The 15,745-nt window shown below is 44.2% G+C and overlaps 2 protein-coding genes and 1 long non-coding RNA gene across 5 annotated transcripts in view; 1 reads left to right on the top strand and 2 right to left on the bottom strand.

Annotated features, from left to right (window-relative positions):
• The window catches only part of CUNH7orf50 (chromosome unknown C7orf50 homolog), a 101,636-nt gene that overhangs the window by 29,719 nt on the left and 56,172 nt on the right, over nucleotides 1-15,745 (bottom strand). The gene's annotated exons all lie outside the window — the stretch shown is intronic.
• GPR146 (G protein-coupled receptor 146) overlaps nucleotides 1-15,745 on the top strand; it is a 32,471-nt gene that overhangs the window by 4,692 nt on the left and 12,034 nt on the right. Inside the window, 1 exon segment of the mRNA XM_052679915.1 lies at nucleotides 8,283-8,324. The gene's annotated coding sequence lies outside the window, so the exon portion shown is untranslated.
• LOC128079046 (uncharacterized) lies at nucleotides 1,381-2,037 on the bottom strand. Its single transcript, XR_008205953.1, has 2 exons — nucleotides 1,877-2,037; nucleotides 1,381-1,798 (listed from the first exon to the last, which is right to left on the bottom strand). It is a non-coding gene; the product is annotated as an uncharacterized LOC128079046 (long non-coding RNA).

The following is a 15,745-nucleotide window of genomic DNA, read 5'->3' as shown; positions in this document are numbered from 1 at the left end:
ACGAAGCCGCTCAGGCAACACTCTTCTACATCTGCAATGGAATTTTGTAATTACTCTGAAGGTTCCTCCTGCTCCAAAGGAGGCCGCGGGGCTGCAGGGATGGCCGCCTTCTATCCAAAGCGGCACGGCGCTACGAACTGGAGAACACAAACGTCACACAAAATGAAGAGAAAAATATGAACTGTGTACATGAGGCCCTCACTGACAGAACATATAGAATGTTCCTCAGCTGACAGCTTTATAACTCTAACTGGTTCTGCAAATGAAATCCAAACAAAAGAGCGGAGATGTTCTCTAAATCACTCAGCAATTGCTGTTTAGCAAAACCAGCAACCACGAGCTCCAGCAAACAAAAAGAGGTACTTTACGTGACCTTAGTGAATGGGAAAAAAATGTCAGGATTCTTTCTTTCAGCTCTATTTTTCTATATTCTTGAACCTATACACAAATATTGCATGACCAGCAATCAATCACATCGACTTTTTATACGTTGAGAGAAGTCAGATTCGGAGTGATAAAGCGAGTTCAGGCAGAGGGCACATGTTAAGCAGCTGTGAGTCCATTTAAGCTGGCTGTACACCCAAGCACTTAATGTCATTACCCTGAGCTCTGATTTCTTCCTTTCCCGCCTTACACTGAAATATCCATATTATATTCTAATAGGAATCATTAACTTACTGGAGGAAATATAGTCACGCAGTGACAGCAGCAGCCCAAACAATATGCTTGTAAATTAGATGTGATGTATTTTGCTTACAGTAAAAGATTATACAGCCACCTTCTCTGTTCTGTCTCTAAACAGAGCTTCTTGGTGAACAACAGGATCTCAGGTAATAGTTTCAGGAATGATTTAAGCCACCATAAGGTGGTCCTGCTGCCAAAAGACACGCTCTGTGCCCTCCTGCCTCTCCCCCTAATTGGCCCCAGTATTCGTACAGGCTGTAAACTCTTCTGAGTTCAAACAACCTCCCCATTCCATGACCAAACCACGACCAAACCATGACACCCACCAAAAGCTGCTTCACACCCAAGTCTGGGAATGGCCGTGGCATAAAGGAGGTGATGTAAAGGGGGGAATCGTGTGGCTGGACAGAACATGGGATCACTTCTGCACTCTCTGCTTAAGACACCATTCCTTGAGAGAAGCAGAAGCGTAAAATATTTAATGTTGCCATGCATATCCTTCCTTTTAAGCACAAGGAAGTGATGACTTTTTGCTTGCCAACCCAAATAATCACAGATCTTTTGGCATTCAAATTCAAAACAAGAATCGGTCTATCACGAATCCAATTCGACTCTTCTCTCCTTACCCTTGCAATTGCATTTCAGTGGGTGAACATTTGCAACAGGAATGGAACAACAAGGATGGAACAACAAGGATGGAACAACAAGGATCAAATGCTTTTGCTACAACTGCATTTTGAAAAAGCAATTTTTTTAGTAGACATAAGCAAGTAAATTCAAGCATTAACAACAGATAACCAATATAGCTATCTGTAGGTTTTTAGGCATGCGGATTTCCCCTTCTCACAACACTGAAATTATTCCACACAAGGTGAGTCCCTCCGTGCTCCCAGCCCTGCTGGGTGAGCTGCTTGCTCCGTTCTTCCCTCTGTTCAGATGTGCTCAGGCTCTTGGAGCCGTTACTCCCCAGCTCGGCACACACCACGACTTCCTGCCATCCAGAGCTCCAAACCACATCCAGGAAACAAACAGCAACGGAAGCAGACAGACTCCAATGGGAGCTGTCAGGTTTTTAGCCACTTGAATTTATAGCAGGCACTGGTTAGCTTCTGCACTGTATGCTGCATGAAAAAAATGCCTCACGTTACCAGTGTTATAAAGCCTTCCCAAGTGAAACTACTCAAATTCAAACATACCTGTGCACTATTTCAATGTGCGTGCAGCCAATAAGTGATGAGATTCATCCCAGTTGCAAAAGCATTTTGTTTTCATCAGAGGGCTCTTTCATTTTGACCCAAGTACTGAGAGTCATTGCAATAGGACCAATGACACAGAAAAGCATTCAGGTACAAAACATTTGATTCTTTGAACATCAGGTTAATTTGTTTTATAAACTTAAACCAATATTTGAAGGGTTGAACAAATATTTGAAACGCTTTGGGCTAGTTACCTATTTAGAAAGAGAACAAATTGTTTCAAAAAGACTTTTTGCCCCTCAGGCAACACAGAGGGGAATTCAGACCGAGCTCATCACACCCTAAGGACATTCAGCTGGTCTGAGCCAGATCCTTCCAACAGGTTGTTGTGAAGATGCCTGATAGGGTGAAATGAAATGCTTTAGGAACAGAAGTGCTCTAACAGGGAGGAACAGGTATGCCAAAATATGTAAAATATTACGTTTAAAAGTAAAACACATCGTGGAGGGGAAAGGAATACACACCAGTAGCAATACTCGTGTTAAATCTGTGCAAAATTTATGACCCAAAAAGAAAGCACAATGGCAAAAACCACAGCCTGCCTTCTAAATAAAATCACTGCCTTCAGTCCCACACTGAGGGCTGTCGGAAACATCACCTATTTCAAAGTGCGTATGGGGCTCTAAAGGCTTCTGAAATTCATCTCCCATAGTGAAAGCCTTACTATTTCCTGGTTTCATTTTAGATTTTTTAGAATGAGGTTGCATTTGGATGACAGTCAAAGCAGGCTGAATAGTTCTTGTGCTGCAACAGGGTCAGATAGAAGTCATGTCCGTATGCCTGCCAAAGCGGTACGCAGCCTGTGTCCTTCACCAAGTTCAGCAGTTAAAGCAGGACACAAGCTGTAGGGTTTCAGATCTACCATAGAATCACAGAATGGCCTGGGTTGCAAAGGACCACAGCGTTCATCCACTTCCAACCCCCTGCTGTGTGCAGGTCGCCAACCAGCAGCCCAGGCTGCCCAGAGCCACATCCAGCCTGGCCCTGAATGCTTGCAAGGATGGGGCATCCACAGCCTCCTTGGGCAACCTGTGCCAGTGCCTCACCACCCTGTGTGAAAAACTTCCTCCTAATATCCAAGCTAAAGCTCCCCTGTCTCAGTTTAAAGCCATTCTCCCTTGTCTTATCACCATCCACCCTCACACACAGCCATTCCCAGTCCTGTTTATGAGCTCCCTTCAAATACTGGAAGGCCACAACGCGGTCTCCCCACAGCCTTCTCTTCTCCAAGCTCAACAAGCCCCTCAAGTTCCCTCAACCTTTCCTCATAGGAGAGCTGTTCCAGTCCTCTGATCACCTTAGTGGCCCTCCTCTGGACCGTTCCAAGAGCTCCCTGTCTTTCTTTCTATCTAAGAAACACTTTAAAAGTTAAAGTGAGGGAGATGCCATTGATGAGTTCTGGTTTAGCATATGTTCGGTATATAAAGTTATTTGAGTGCTGTACAATAAATTACATGGCAACGTACGTTTTCAACACGTTTGGAAGCTCAGTCATAAAAACAGTCTGATTTTGGCTAACGTGCAAAAAATCTACATGCAACAAATGCTGCAAAGGAGAAGCCACTAAAACCACTAAGAAGATGACAAGTTTTGCAGCATTTCCGTGGCTCTTTCTCCAGACTGATAACCAGAATTTAAACAAAGGAGGCTGCAAAACACCTCGCATACATACAAAAAGAGCCTTTAGTCTTCAGTCCTTTTAGCTGCGAAATCAAACGTGCCTAAATGGCACGCAATAAGAAAGCTTCATCACGGAAACAACCTGAAGTGACTTGCAAAACAGACTGTCCAGAAAGCACTGAGTGAGACAAACAGGGCTCTGAGAGCCACTGCTGAGATGTTCTAAGGATGTGAGAACGGCAAACAAAAATTCTTGATGATAAAGAATGAATTCTAACATTTAAAGGGCCAAGTAAAGAGACAGATGGCACTCTTTGTCAGACAAACCACGCTGATGGGTGCTGGGAGCTGAGAATGTTGTCACTTCTTCTGGACAATGAAACAAAACCACAGAAACCAACAGGAGCAGCAGCCAACTCTTACCACCCTATTTGGGCATTATGGGCCTATAAATACACACGTAGCATCTAAACAAGGGAAGGTTTTTCATTCCCTTGTAAGAAAATGATTAGCTGTAGCACACTAATAACACACTCGGAAATACCGAGGGACAAGCATCAGTTTTCATGTCCTAATGCCAGAATGTGACTCGGCGCTGCGCTGGTACGGCTGCCATAAATGTGCAACAAGCATGAGCAGCACACGCTGACACACAGCAATCTTTTGCAGCACTGAAAGCTCCGTTTATGTCACGAAGAGAGGAACACAGAGTCACAGCAAAAGCATTTCACGAGAAAAACCCCTTGATTTCATCCAATCTAAAGATTTCATCTAATTTAAAGAGAGAAAGAAGCAATTTGGGCCAATGTGATACAGCGTCACGGCTCTGTTCGTCCACTAAAGCTTGTAGCACTGCCTATCATTCGGCTGCACAAGGATATTATCTAGCAGTTTTATAATTGAGATATTATTTACTACTGGAAATGATTTAAAGTAGGACAAGGATTACATTGAGCATTATCAAACGGGGCCTCAGAGTTATGATTTCTAGGCACAGGCAGGAATCGAGTAGCAAGGCAAAGTTTAAGAAAACAGTGATACTCTTGTGTATTAACAGAAGGCCTCTTCTGCTCTGTAATGCACTACCCAAGACCATTTCCTTCCTTAGTATTAAAATTCTAATCAGCCTTCATTTCACCTAGAGAAATGTATGACCCAGGCAAAGCTCTGTGTATAGCTTTGGAAACAAACAGCCCTGGAATGTGAGACCTGGTGTACTACAAACCCTTAATTCAACTGTCATCATCTGTACGTGCACAAATAGGGAATATTAAAGACACGCCAAGTGCCACTCTGTGTAACACAGTGCAAATGCCTTTATTTCTAAAGTAGCTGTATTAATTACAGATTTGATGTGAAGATGCTAGTTATCAGCACTGAGGAAACTGGGCCCACTGCAGAGAAAAGGAGAATGGGCAGCTGTGAGAGGTACAGGCACTGCACAAAACCTTCATACATTTGTGCTTTCTGGAGCTCTGCAAGGAAAACCAGGGAAATGCCAGCAGGGCAGAACTACACGTGAAATGGTGAAGTCTTCAAACAAAATATGAAACACCAAGCTCAGGCTTCAAAGCACAGCAGTGAATCTGGATTGCTACAGGTCTGAAACACTCACCTGGCCTTCATGCCTCTCCATAGCTTTAGCATATTTATGTCAAAACAAAGGGGTGGGCCAGTGAAACCTGTTTGCAGCAATATCGTGCTGCACCACTTCCACCTCGCTGTGAAATCCACTTCTTCTGCTCGGTGTAACAACACTCAACACTCCTCCCTTTGGTGCTTTTCCATTCAGAGCAGTGCAGGACGCTCCATCCCATCTGCCTCCCTCTTGCAGTCCTCACCTCTACTGGTGCTGTGTACCAATGCCAGACACAAAGCCAGCTCTCTCCTCTGACATTTTTAAATCACCCCATCCTTTCTGGAGCTACCTGTTGGGCACAGCACTTCTCCTGCCTGCCTTCCCAGGACTCAGGTGCCCCTAGATAAGGAACAACAAACCAACAAGAAATAACCCCCTGCCCAACTGTGATGTGCCTCCACCTCAGTGGGACAGAGGAAGCTAAGAAGCGTGGGCAAGAAAGAAGAACTGACATGCTTTATGCACGGGAACCAAGAATCAATCAGGACATCGCAGTATTAAAGTTGTTTGCTGGCAGAATTAAGATTTCCATCATACACAAGTCACCTGTAATGCACCAAACCCTGGTGCTGCTATTTGCAGTGCCTGTATATGGATGCAGAGCAGACACACGTGCCTACAATGAAGCACCCACGGCAGCAAGCCTGCTGCTCCAGAGGCTGCAAACCAGTGCCTGGGCTGAGCTCTGCACGCTGTAATCTAGCAGAAAAGCACTGAGAAGCATATCAAGCCAGGCTTGTCAGCCTTAATATTTTCTGTGATCTGAACAGGGCCAGAGAATATGATAAGCATCTTTACAAATCCGGTTGGCTTTCCTTCAGATCCAGAAGCCTGTCTGTAAGCTGCACAAGAACAGGAGCCCACATGAAATCACATTTTGAACAGAGCCAGTCCTGCTCCTCAGCCTCTGTGCTGAACCCTGTCTGCAGCAACACCCCCATCAGCACGTGAAATTGCTCTTACAAGTACTGTTGCAGAGCTACACTCAGCTTCAGAAATACCTCTCTTACTTAAAAATCTTCTGTATTTCTTTTTAAGGTTGTGTTGATGAAGTATTTCCAATGAGTTAAAAATTGTGTCAGCTTTCCTTGCAGATTTCTTTTTTAACCAGGTTGGTAAGTGTTCCCCATTCATCAGTGCAAATCAGCTTCATTTGCTTAGGAGCTCAAACTCAGAGCACACGATGGTATTCTCAAACCAAATACACCACGTTAAAGCAAGGGCAGTTGTGGTTCATCTGAATCATATGGTCAGATTGCAAATCTAAGATGAGGAAATAGAGGTTGTGACACCCCACAGCTGGGACAGCCTTTGGACAGCAGTGTTACATCACGGCCATGGGGCCAGCAGGGCGCTCGCCTGTGTGAAAGTGAAAGATCCCATGAGAACATTAAAAAAAAGGAAAGGTTTTCGTGTCCTCGCCAAACCCCTTCCTTCACTTAATGCTACCGCGGGCTGAGTTTCTTCAGAGCAAATGATTGCAGGAGGTTGCTGCCAAGCAATTGCTACTGATTTATTTTCATCCGATCACACAGCGCAGGAATTAAGCACTGTGCAAAACACATGGGCGACTTAATTACAAAAGGGCTTCTCCTGCCATACAAACCAATGCCAAGCGACTGAGGCTGCTCACAGAGTGCCCTGACACGGCCCCAGCTCCTCATCACGGGACAGAGGGGCTCCAATGCCACACAGACACAGTGCCAGCAAACACAACACCCACACCTACTGCAAACGGAGCTGCTTCTCCTTCTGTCTTTTAAGCAGGGAGGATGAATGAGAGCAGAGCAGCTCGAGGCTCGGGCAGCGCTCTGTGGATGCCAGAGCCACGCTGTGTGAACATGTGTGTCCATCAGGCAACTGTCAGGAGTGGTGAATTCTAAATCTGAGCCAGTGATAGGGGGAAAAAAAAAAGGTGGGGTGTGAAACCACACCTGGAAAATGCTGCAGGCATTAAGGAATTAAGGAAGGAATTAAGTACAGCGTGAGCAGTGCTGTGCTGGACGGCCTGCAGCCCAGGAGCTGGTGCAGCATGCTATCTTATAACGTTTCTTTGGAAACACTCCGCTTCCCTCAACATTCAGTCACAGTTAAGTACCCTTGAACTAATTAATCTTTCTTTATAGGGGAAAACACACATTTGACACCATGGGTTCATTCATTTATCTAAGCTAAAATGCTTAAACCTCTTTAATTGTTGAGTCACCATCCCTGGATGTGTTTAGAAACCATCTGGATGTGGTGCTCAGGACATGACTTAGAGGAGGGTTGTTAAAATCAGGACAGTATGGTCAGGTTGTGGTTGGACTTGATCTTCAAGGTCTTTTCCAACGTGAGCAACTCTGTGATTCTATGAATGTATTTATTTATTTTTATTTTACTGTAAGAAACAGGTAATCAGTGCTTTACTTCATGCCTCTCCTTTAGATAAGTTACATCAGCACACTGAAATGCTGCCCATGCTCTAAGCAGCCACACATCCCTCCCTCGTGTGGCTGCAGCTCACTCACCTTAACTCTCTCCATCACTTTTCCCACTGCACAAAGCAGCAGACACATCCTGGCTAACCCAAGTGATGGAGCACAACACAGCGTGCCAAAACCACCGCCCTGTGCAGCAACAACGGAGCTGACATCTGTCATAGCATCTCCTTACATGTCAGATACTTCATACTGGAAATGCTGTGCTTCAGCTCTCACCCAGCATGGTGAGCTGTCAGGGAGAAGGAAGCTGTGTGTTTCTATCTTCACATCAATACACAGCTTTTGCTCAGGAACCTCAATTCACCTCAAAAATGTAAATACTGCCATTGACACCGCAGTGATTCACTCACTTTATCATCAGTTCAGCTGTGTCAGTCGGCAGTATTGCGCAGCAATTCAATGCCAAGCATGCAAACAATTATGTTCTCAACTTTCTGATACAACTCTCTGTATCGTAAATACTAAAAAAGTGCTAAAAAGCGTGACGTGGTGGAAGGGAAGATAAATAAAACCTATTTCTCTTTATCAGAATGGATGAAATTTGCTTCTCAACCACTTAAGAGCAATTGTTTCACCTTTTTGTTTTGTTTTCCTTTCCAGTGGTTCTATCTTCAAGTGACGTCCTTCTGGACTGCACCTCATGTGAGTACAGGCTTTATTGTATGTTTTCTATCAATGTACAACAGTGAAAATATTGACCAGCATTGCAATTTCTATTTTCTATTTACTTCTGTGAAATTGTACTGGGAAATTCACTCAGTCCCCCTGGAGGGGTGAGTGAAGGCAGCTGCACCTTGTTCACTCCCAGCTGCACCTCCTCCTCAGAGCTCAAACAGGTCGCCCATGTAGGCTCATACAGAGATTCCTCCAATGTACTACAGCTATAGCTTTGGGAAATTTAGACTTGGGGGATGCAGCCCATGATCCTCAGGCACTCAAGGACTCCAGAGAAACTGCAGAAACAGACTGGAGGAACATCAGCACCTGGAGGAGTGAATTGGCATCACCTCTGCGAGCTGCTTGTCCTCCCTGCCAAGAAGGAATGGAGGCAGTCATGCTCTCCTCCCCACCTCCACCAGCAGGCCACCACAGCAGCTAACACTGGAAGCCCACAGCCCACATGAAAGGCTTTTACGCGCTGACAAAGGCTGCCCAGAGCGCGCTGCTCTCGCTGCTTAATGAGCCAAGGACCAGAGCCAGGAATCATTTAATGCTAACACCGGCCCTGCCAGCACCGAGTGCAGCTCTGCAGCTCAGCAAACCGCTTTGACTTCTTCATTTTCTCCTCTGCACAACGAACACAACATTTCTGCACCCAACAACCATCTCCCCACTGTTTAAATCCCAATTTGATGCTCAAGCCGTGAACGCACCGCCTCCCTTCACTTTGATAAAGTATAGTCAGTATCAACAGGCAACACTTTCTAAAAACTTATTTCCAGCTATTGTGAAACAGGAGCTGAATGTTTATGGAGTAGTTACTTTTTATGTCAGTTTACCATAGGGCCTCTTTAGCCACAAGCTTACAGCCGGAGGCCCCGAGGCATTTTTGGGAATGGAAACTTTTGGAGCTCAGCTCTTTACAAATTTCCAGCCCACAGTATGTTTTTCATTAGTCTACACGGTGTTATAATAAATGATGCACTTCCTCTTTCATTTTATGATTTTTTTAAACATGCAACAATTTTTTTCTGTCTGTTTTCTATTACTTTAAAATACTCAACCACGATCACCATACAGTCTGCTCCGTGTATAACGACAGAAGGGATATACTGAGTAAGATATCAGCTAGAACAAGACAAGCTTCTCATTTAAATTCATCACCAAAGGCCAATCATAAATGCAATCAGTGCATTTTTAGGGGCCATTGTTACAAAAAACAGTAGTAAGTGCATTGCAGAAGCTGAAGTTGGCCCAGAAGAGGCTCCTTACCTGCAGGACGCAGCTGAAGCAGTGTGAGCTCACTAGCCAGATGCTAAAGCCATGGAAAACTCCTCATGCCTTTGCACAGCAGAATTACACAAAAGGCTTTTTTTGCATAAGGAGATACAAAGCTGCCGCTCTGCTCCCTTCCCTGAGTGCAGCTCTGAGAGGTGTTAGCTCTCATTTTCCTGGGGCAAAGCACCAGGATTCCTCAGCTGCTGCGGTGGGTCCTTTACATTACAGTAGAATTAGACCCCAGGAAGGACACACGTAATTGTCTCCTTCAAACGTTTATAAACAAGAGATAACAGCATCCCAAACAAAAACGTTGTAAAGTTATCACTCTAAACAAAACAGAGTACAAAGGGAAAGAGAAAGTGTCTAAAGAAAAAAAGAGAGAAAAGAAAGAAGCCAAGCACACAGCATTTGAGAATGTAACTGCATCCTAACAGCACCACTACCCACATTTAAAGCAAGCCAAAGCTCTTTGCACTGCCTTGTTCCTCTCAGCCCAAACGAGTTTGGTGAGCTCTGCAGGCGGTGGAAGGAAAATCAAAACCAAATGTCTGAAACATCTCAGAGCTGATGTCTGAGAACGCCGCGTTATCAAGAAATGCTCATCTCCCTTTGGGCTCCCTGCACTCAGTGCTGGTAGTAACTGAGCTCAGCACATCTGTAGCAGACAAAGCATACGGACAAGAACGTCCATACATTTGTTCAGTAATACTGGGGGACGTCTGTAGGTGAAAGCCTGAGAACTGAGAAAAAGGAGGAACCAATGCTAAAGAGTACCCAGCAAACAAAGGCCATGGGGTGATGGGCTGGAGGTTGGAGTGGCTGATCTCAGTCACCTTTTCCAACCTCAGTGATCCCAAGATCAGCCTTTAATGCTGAGGAGATGGAATCTTCCAACCTCTTTTTAACACAGAAAAGAAAGTGAAGGCCATCTGTTGCCACTGCCAGCAAGGAAGGAGGGCTGAATTAAGCAGATCCAGCTAATGACAGGACCCAGGAAGGAGAAAGGATTATCATTACACAGCATTCAGTTGTCTGACCCACTTCACCAGATTTAAAACAAAACAAAACAAAAATAAGAAGAAATACAAGTTTCATAATCACACCTCAAAATAACAACTAATTAGACACCGCAATTGCTTAACGGCAGAAAAGTACTTACTAATGGGAGGAGCAGTTCTCGACTACGTGCCCAAATCTATATTTGAATACTTTTCAGATGATATATGGTTGATACATTTATTTTTAGAGAGCCTTTTAATGTTCACCCTCTATAAATAATTCCCAATAAGAACACACTCCCAGGGCTGGCAGCACCAGGAAAACCAGGCTATGCCAACAAGAAGGCATTCCAGTCCAACTTCATCACGTCTAGCACACCAAGTTTCATTTACAAATCTTTGATTTCTAGATGAATGGCAGTTCAAAGTACATTTTAAAGACAGCTACTTTCTGCCTATGTATGTAGAGATTGCTAGAGATTAAGTCACTTTAATTAAAGACTTCAGCAGGTGTAACTTTGTGATACTCTTTGAATTTGGTTTAAACTGATGAATGTTCTGTGATTAGCCGGCAGTGAGCTTTAAAAACATCAGAGATCTCCCAAACGCAGCAAAGGAAATCTACTGATGGTCTGAAGTTCGGTGCTGCTCTGCCATTTACTTAACATACACACGACTGAGTTGGAAGCAGCACTCTGAAATGCTCAGCAATAAAGAAAAGCCCTGGAAGCAGCTGTGGGAGGGAAGCCCAGACCACGGCAGACCAACACATTGCAGTGGGCTTTTGTCCTGGTTTTTATATATGTATTAAACGACCCCAAGTTAACTTACAGCGTTAAGTCCTACAGCATTTAAATTAAAAGCATTTGGGATTCAAATGGTTTAAACATGAAAATGGAATTATTTCTAATTCATTCTTCTCTCGGTGTCATGTTTTAGGGTGATAGCAATATGAATCCCCTGTTTCTCCATTACTTAAAGGTTCTTTCTTGGGGAAAAAAAAGTAATAAAGAAATCCAAAGATTAATTCTAAGCTATCAGATAAAAATACCATAGTATTTACCTTAACATTTTTTGAATATATACTGAATTCAAGTGAAGCGATTTCAAAAGTTACCCTGGATGCTTTTCTCATTTGAAGACATTAAATATTGGCTCTCACAGATTTCCATTATACATTGTCCGACAATATTTGCTGCTGCTGATTACAGGAGCTGACTTAATTCTTACAGTGCTAATGACAAAGACTTGTACGAGTTGGGCACAGACGACATTTCAGAGTTTCATACTTAGTGCAGATGTAATTGCACATAAGTGTAAAAATTGGTAGTGCTAAATGCATAAATTCCCTTTTGAATAATTAAATCAACAGCTACCTTCAAACCTGCCTCCTAATCCTGCTTTAAATGATCATTTACTGCTGACACCTGAAGACAAGGGAAGGGCACAGACACACTTATATAATCCAGAGCACAGGGAACTTGCGAATCCCAAACTGAAGTCCCCAAACCACAACAAAGCCATGGACAAAGCAGTGGGAGAAACCAGCCATGGAAGCAGACAGCAATCCAGCAGCTTAGGGTCAATGCATGGCATGTGGTGCAACAGCTCAAAGGCAAGGCTTATAGTGGATGATTTGCAGGAGGCACAATTCTGGGAGCTCCAACTTATCCCAAAGAAATAACTGCACGGTTCTGAAAAAAATCACATTTTCATGTTTTTCTCTTCATCAACTGCTGGATGCTGCAGGAGAGAGAAAAATGACAAACAGAAAGGGACAGAAAGAAGCCGTGTTCTGTTGCTTCAGCAGAAAGGTGCAAATCTGGAGTGACTGCAAAGGTTTGAGTGGCCAACAGGTGCTGTGTGACTGCGTGCTCCAGCTGGCTGCACGGCTCCTCGTCCAGACATTGCAGCAGGGCTCGCCCTTGGCCAGAAAGGGAAAACCACCAAAGGTAGGGAAGGTCCTTTCAGTACCCACATCAGGCACAGCTTAATAAGAGAACCTCACAGGGCCGCTCCACCTCCAGCTTTATTCGCTGGCGGCTGGTTGTGTAACTAACAACAGAAAGGAGCCATTTCCAGCTCATTTTGCCTTGTGAGCCCCAGGCTGCCAGGAGGAAGCATGGAGCTCAGGAGCAGCTTTCCTGCCTGCCTCGCTGGGTGTTCCCCTTTGAAGAGGCACCCAAGCAGCAGCTCACTCACCTGTTCTGTAGGGTCTTCTTTAAAGCAATGCTTTCCACCCTTTGAGGTTAACTACAGAGACGTGCAATTAATTAAGCAAGTTGGTGGCATATAACTCCAGCCTTTTATTTCTACTGGGTGTCAGAGCAGGACACAAGTCCTGTCTGTAGCAGGATTTTGGAGGCTCCACAGAAAATGCTGTACTTTACAGATCGATCTGATAGGGTTTGTGCAACACCAGCCCAACCTGTGTCAGAGGAAACCAGATGGCTGTCAATTAAAGGAACCCAACAGCCTGTGCTGCTACTGTGAGGTATGGAGCTGGTGCATTAAACCTTTGTTCTCACATCCTTTTTTTTTTTTTTAAATGACTTTTTATGCTCAAATGAAGAGCAAGCCTGGAAGTGGATTTTAAGTGGCCTGCCTCCAAATTGGACAGGCTAACAAATCTTCATTTGTTAACAAACAAATGGACCCCCATTGGCCATGGGGGCTGCAACGCTGCATAAGAAATGCATCGAAAGCTGCTCCTAGCAGTAGTATTACTGCTTCCCAAATATTTTCCTGGGCTACAATGTTTGCAAACCAAGCCTTGTCTTCTTGCAAAGCTGCCAGGAACATTCTCAACAGTTTCAGTTCTTAATAACAACAACAAAAAAAAAAAATTAACAAAAAACATCCCCACATTATTAAAAAAAATTATGGAGAAAAGATGGCAAGGAATCTATCCCAATATAATGGCTCTCCCATTTCCACATAGCGTGTGTGCTGTTTGTTTTCATTCTTGAAGACCAGGATTTTATAGCTGTAATTACCTCATTTTCTCATGGTACAAACAGTCCAATTTTTATTCATTTTGATAGCATTCTTCCCCTGGTTTTTCTTCCCCTTAAAGCTTGTTATTAACATCAAATACAATAGATTCATACAATCAAAATACCTGTTGGGGGAGAGATTCATTAATAAATTGTATTTTCAAATCAGCTTGAGCAGAAGTGTCAATATGAAAATGAATAACTAGAGGGAATGATGCTTTAACTGACTCCTGAAGTTTGAAGCATATTATGGTGGTTCTATTTTTAAATTAATATCATTTAAAAGACGGTTTCTCAACCATAGCCTTATCTTAAAAGATTTCTGTGCAGTAATTTTCCCCATAATCTGGAGGGCGTTGAGAGGTAATGTTCAATTGAGCCTCCTGGAAGCAAGGAGGTGCTTCATGGTCAGCTGGCTGTGAAATCCTGTAGCTGCCTGCAGCCCTGCATGCAACCCTGCTGCTTTAGGTCTAAGATTTTTTTAAGTGTTTAAGGACAAGGAGCTGCACCCCACTATTTATCAAGGAGGACAGCCATGGCCTGTACTTCTGCCCTGCTTAAACAGCACCTGTGCTATCTCCCCGTGCTGGGAAGCAAGCCGTAGCACCTGCAGGAGCAAGACCTGTGGTCTCTGCAGAGCAAGCAGAGGATGAAAGCTGTTCCCCTCCACAACCACCTGAGGTCTGCAGAAGGAAGAACTTCTAAGAGCCCGGTGGCAGGGAAAGGTCAGGAGCAGGGTATTATATTCTGCATGTTTGGATTAGCACACAATGGTTAGCTAAACTGACTTAATATCTAATGACATTTTCAAACAATAGCTCATACAATTATCCAAAGTATGCAGAAACAAAACACGCAGACAAACACCACTGTGGTCCCTCAGACATCCACACAGCAGTGCGTGTCAGCGCTCTGGCCGTGCAGATTAGAGGTCAGGTATAAATGAAGTGAAGAATCCCCTGAACAGAAAAGGCAGAAGCACTCCTTCCTGCTTTGCCCGTTATTTTCAGTCCCACTTGTATGCAACGATCAGTTTCTGTCCCATGCTTTCAGCATACAACCATGTTTTTGGAAACAGAATCACTGTGTTTAAAAAAAATAAAAAGCATGTTACTGAAATGAATCACAAGCTCAGAATGCTCCCAGAAAGCCGCTGGGAATTAGCTGGGTTAGCAGGTCTGAGGGATTGTCACTAAAACCACATCAGCATCCTGAGTCACAGCTGGGGAAGGCGCTGTGATGGGACAGATGCTGTCGCTGCTCTCCAACTGCTCTGCACTGCTCCCTTACCAATGGAGCCGGCGTTAGGAATATTAAACTCAGGCACCTGTCTCAGCAGCTTGAGCTGCTTGTGAGGCACCCTCAAAAGTACAGCTTTGTGGTCCTTTCTGAAACCAAGCTGCTGATGCTACAAGCAGGGCTGCCAGCTTCACCACAGCCCTGGGAGAAGCTGCTTGAAATGCCCACAGCAGGCACTGCTGGTGAAGGATTAGTGAGCAACCACTGCGCTGCAGCTCAGGTACAACTGTGCTCTCCTCTAAGGGGCAACAAGCTGTGCTCATACAAAAGACATCTCTAAAGCAACTCATCTGATATTTGCTGGGAAGTCTTGCTTGCTTCAGCTGATTTGCAAATACAATTTATTTATTTTAGGTAATTACCAAAGCATTTTTGGGCACGTTAAGCCAAATATGAACTTGCTGAATTCTCATCCTAAGGTAAAACACAGATAACGCAAGTCCTGAGTAGATTCCCTTCACGTTACTTCTCAGTTCAACACTTATACTGAAAAACAGGAAAAAGCATCCATCGGTGACTGCAAGCATCTGTGCAATGGAACAAGGAGATACCTGCCCACATTGCAACCTCTCTATTGCATACCAGTGAGGGCTGTTGGCAATCCTCCGAAGGCACCGTGATGTCAGCTTGGACTCAAAGCACGCTGAGGTTCTGACAACCCTTCCACTTAAAACTATTCCTTATAGACAACTTCCACGTGGGTAGCGAAGGCCCAGACACACACCCACTAATTCACTGATGCCACAGTGATGCTTCAACAAAACCACTTCAGCTCACACAAGCAATACCCTACCAACCACAGTCCTCAATAACTACTTCTATGTTACCC

Source organism: Tympanuchus pallidicinctus, unplaced genomic scaffold (genome assembly GCF_026119805.1).
Source record: "Tympanuchus pallidicinctus isolate F22 unplaced genomic scaffold, pur_lepc_1.0 scaffold18, whole genome shotgun sequence".
NCBI classification, from domain to species: domain Eukaryota; kingdom Metazoa; phylum Chordata; class Aves; order Galliformes; family Phasianidae; genus Tympanuchus; species Tympanuchus pallidicinctus.
This window is presented reverse-complemented; position numbering and strand designations above follow the sequence as displayed.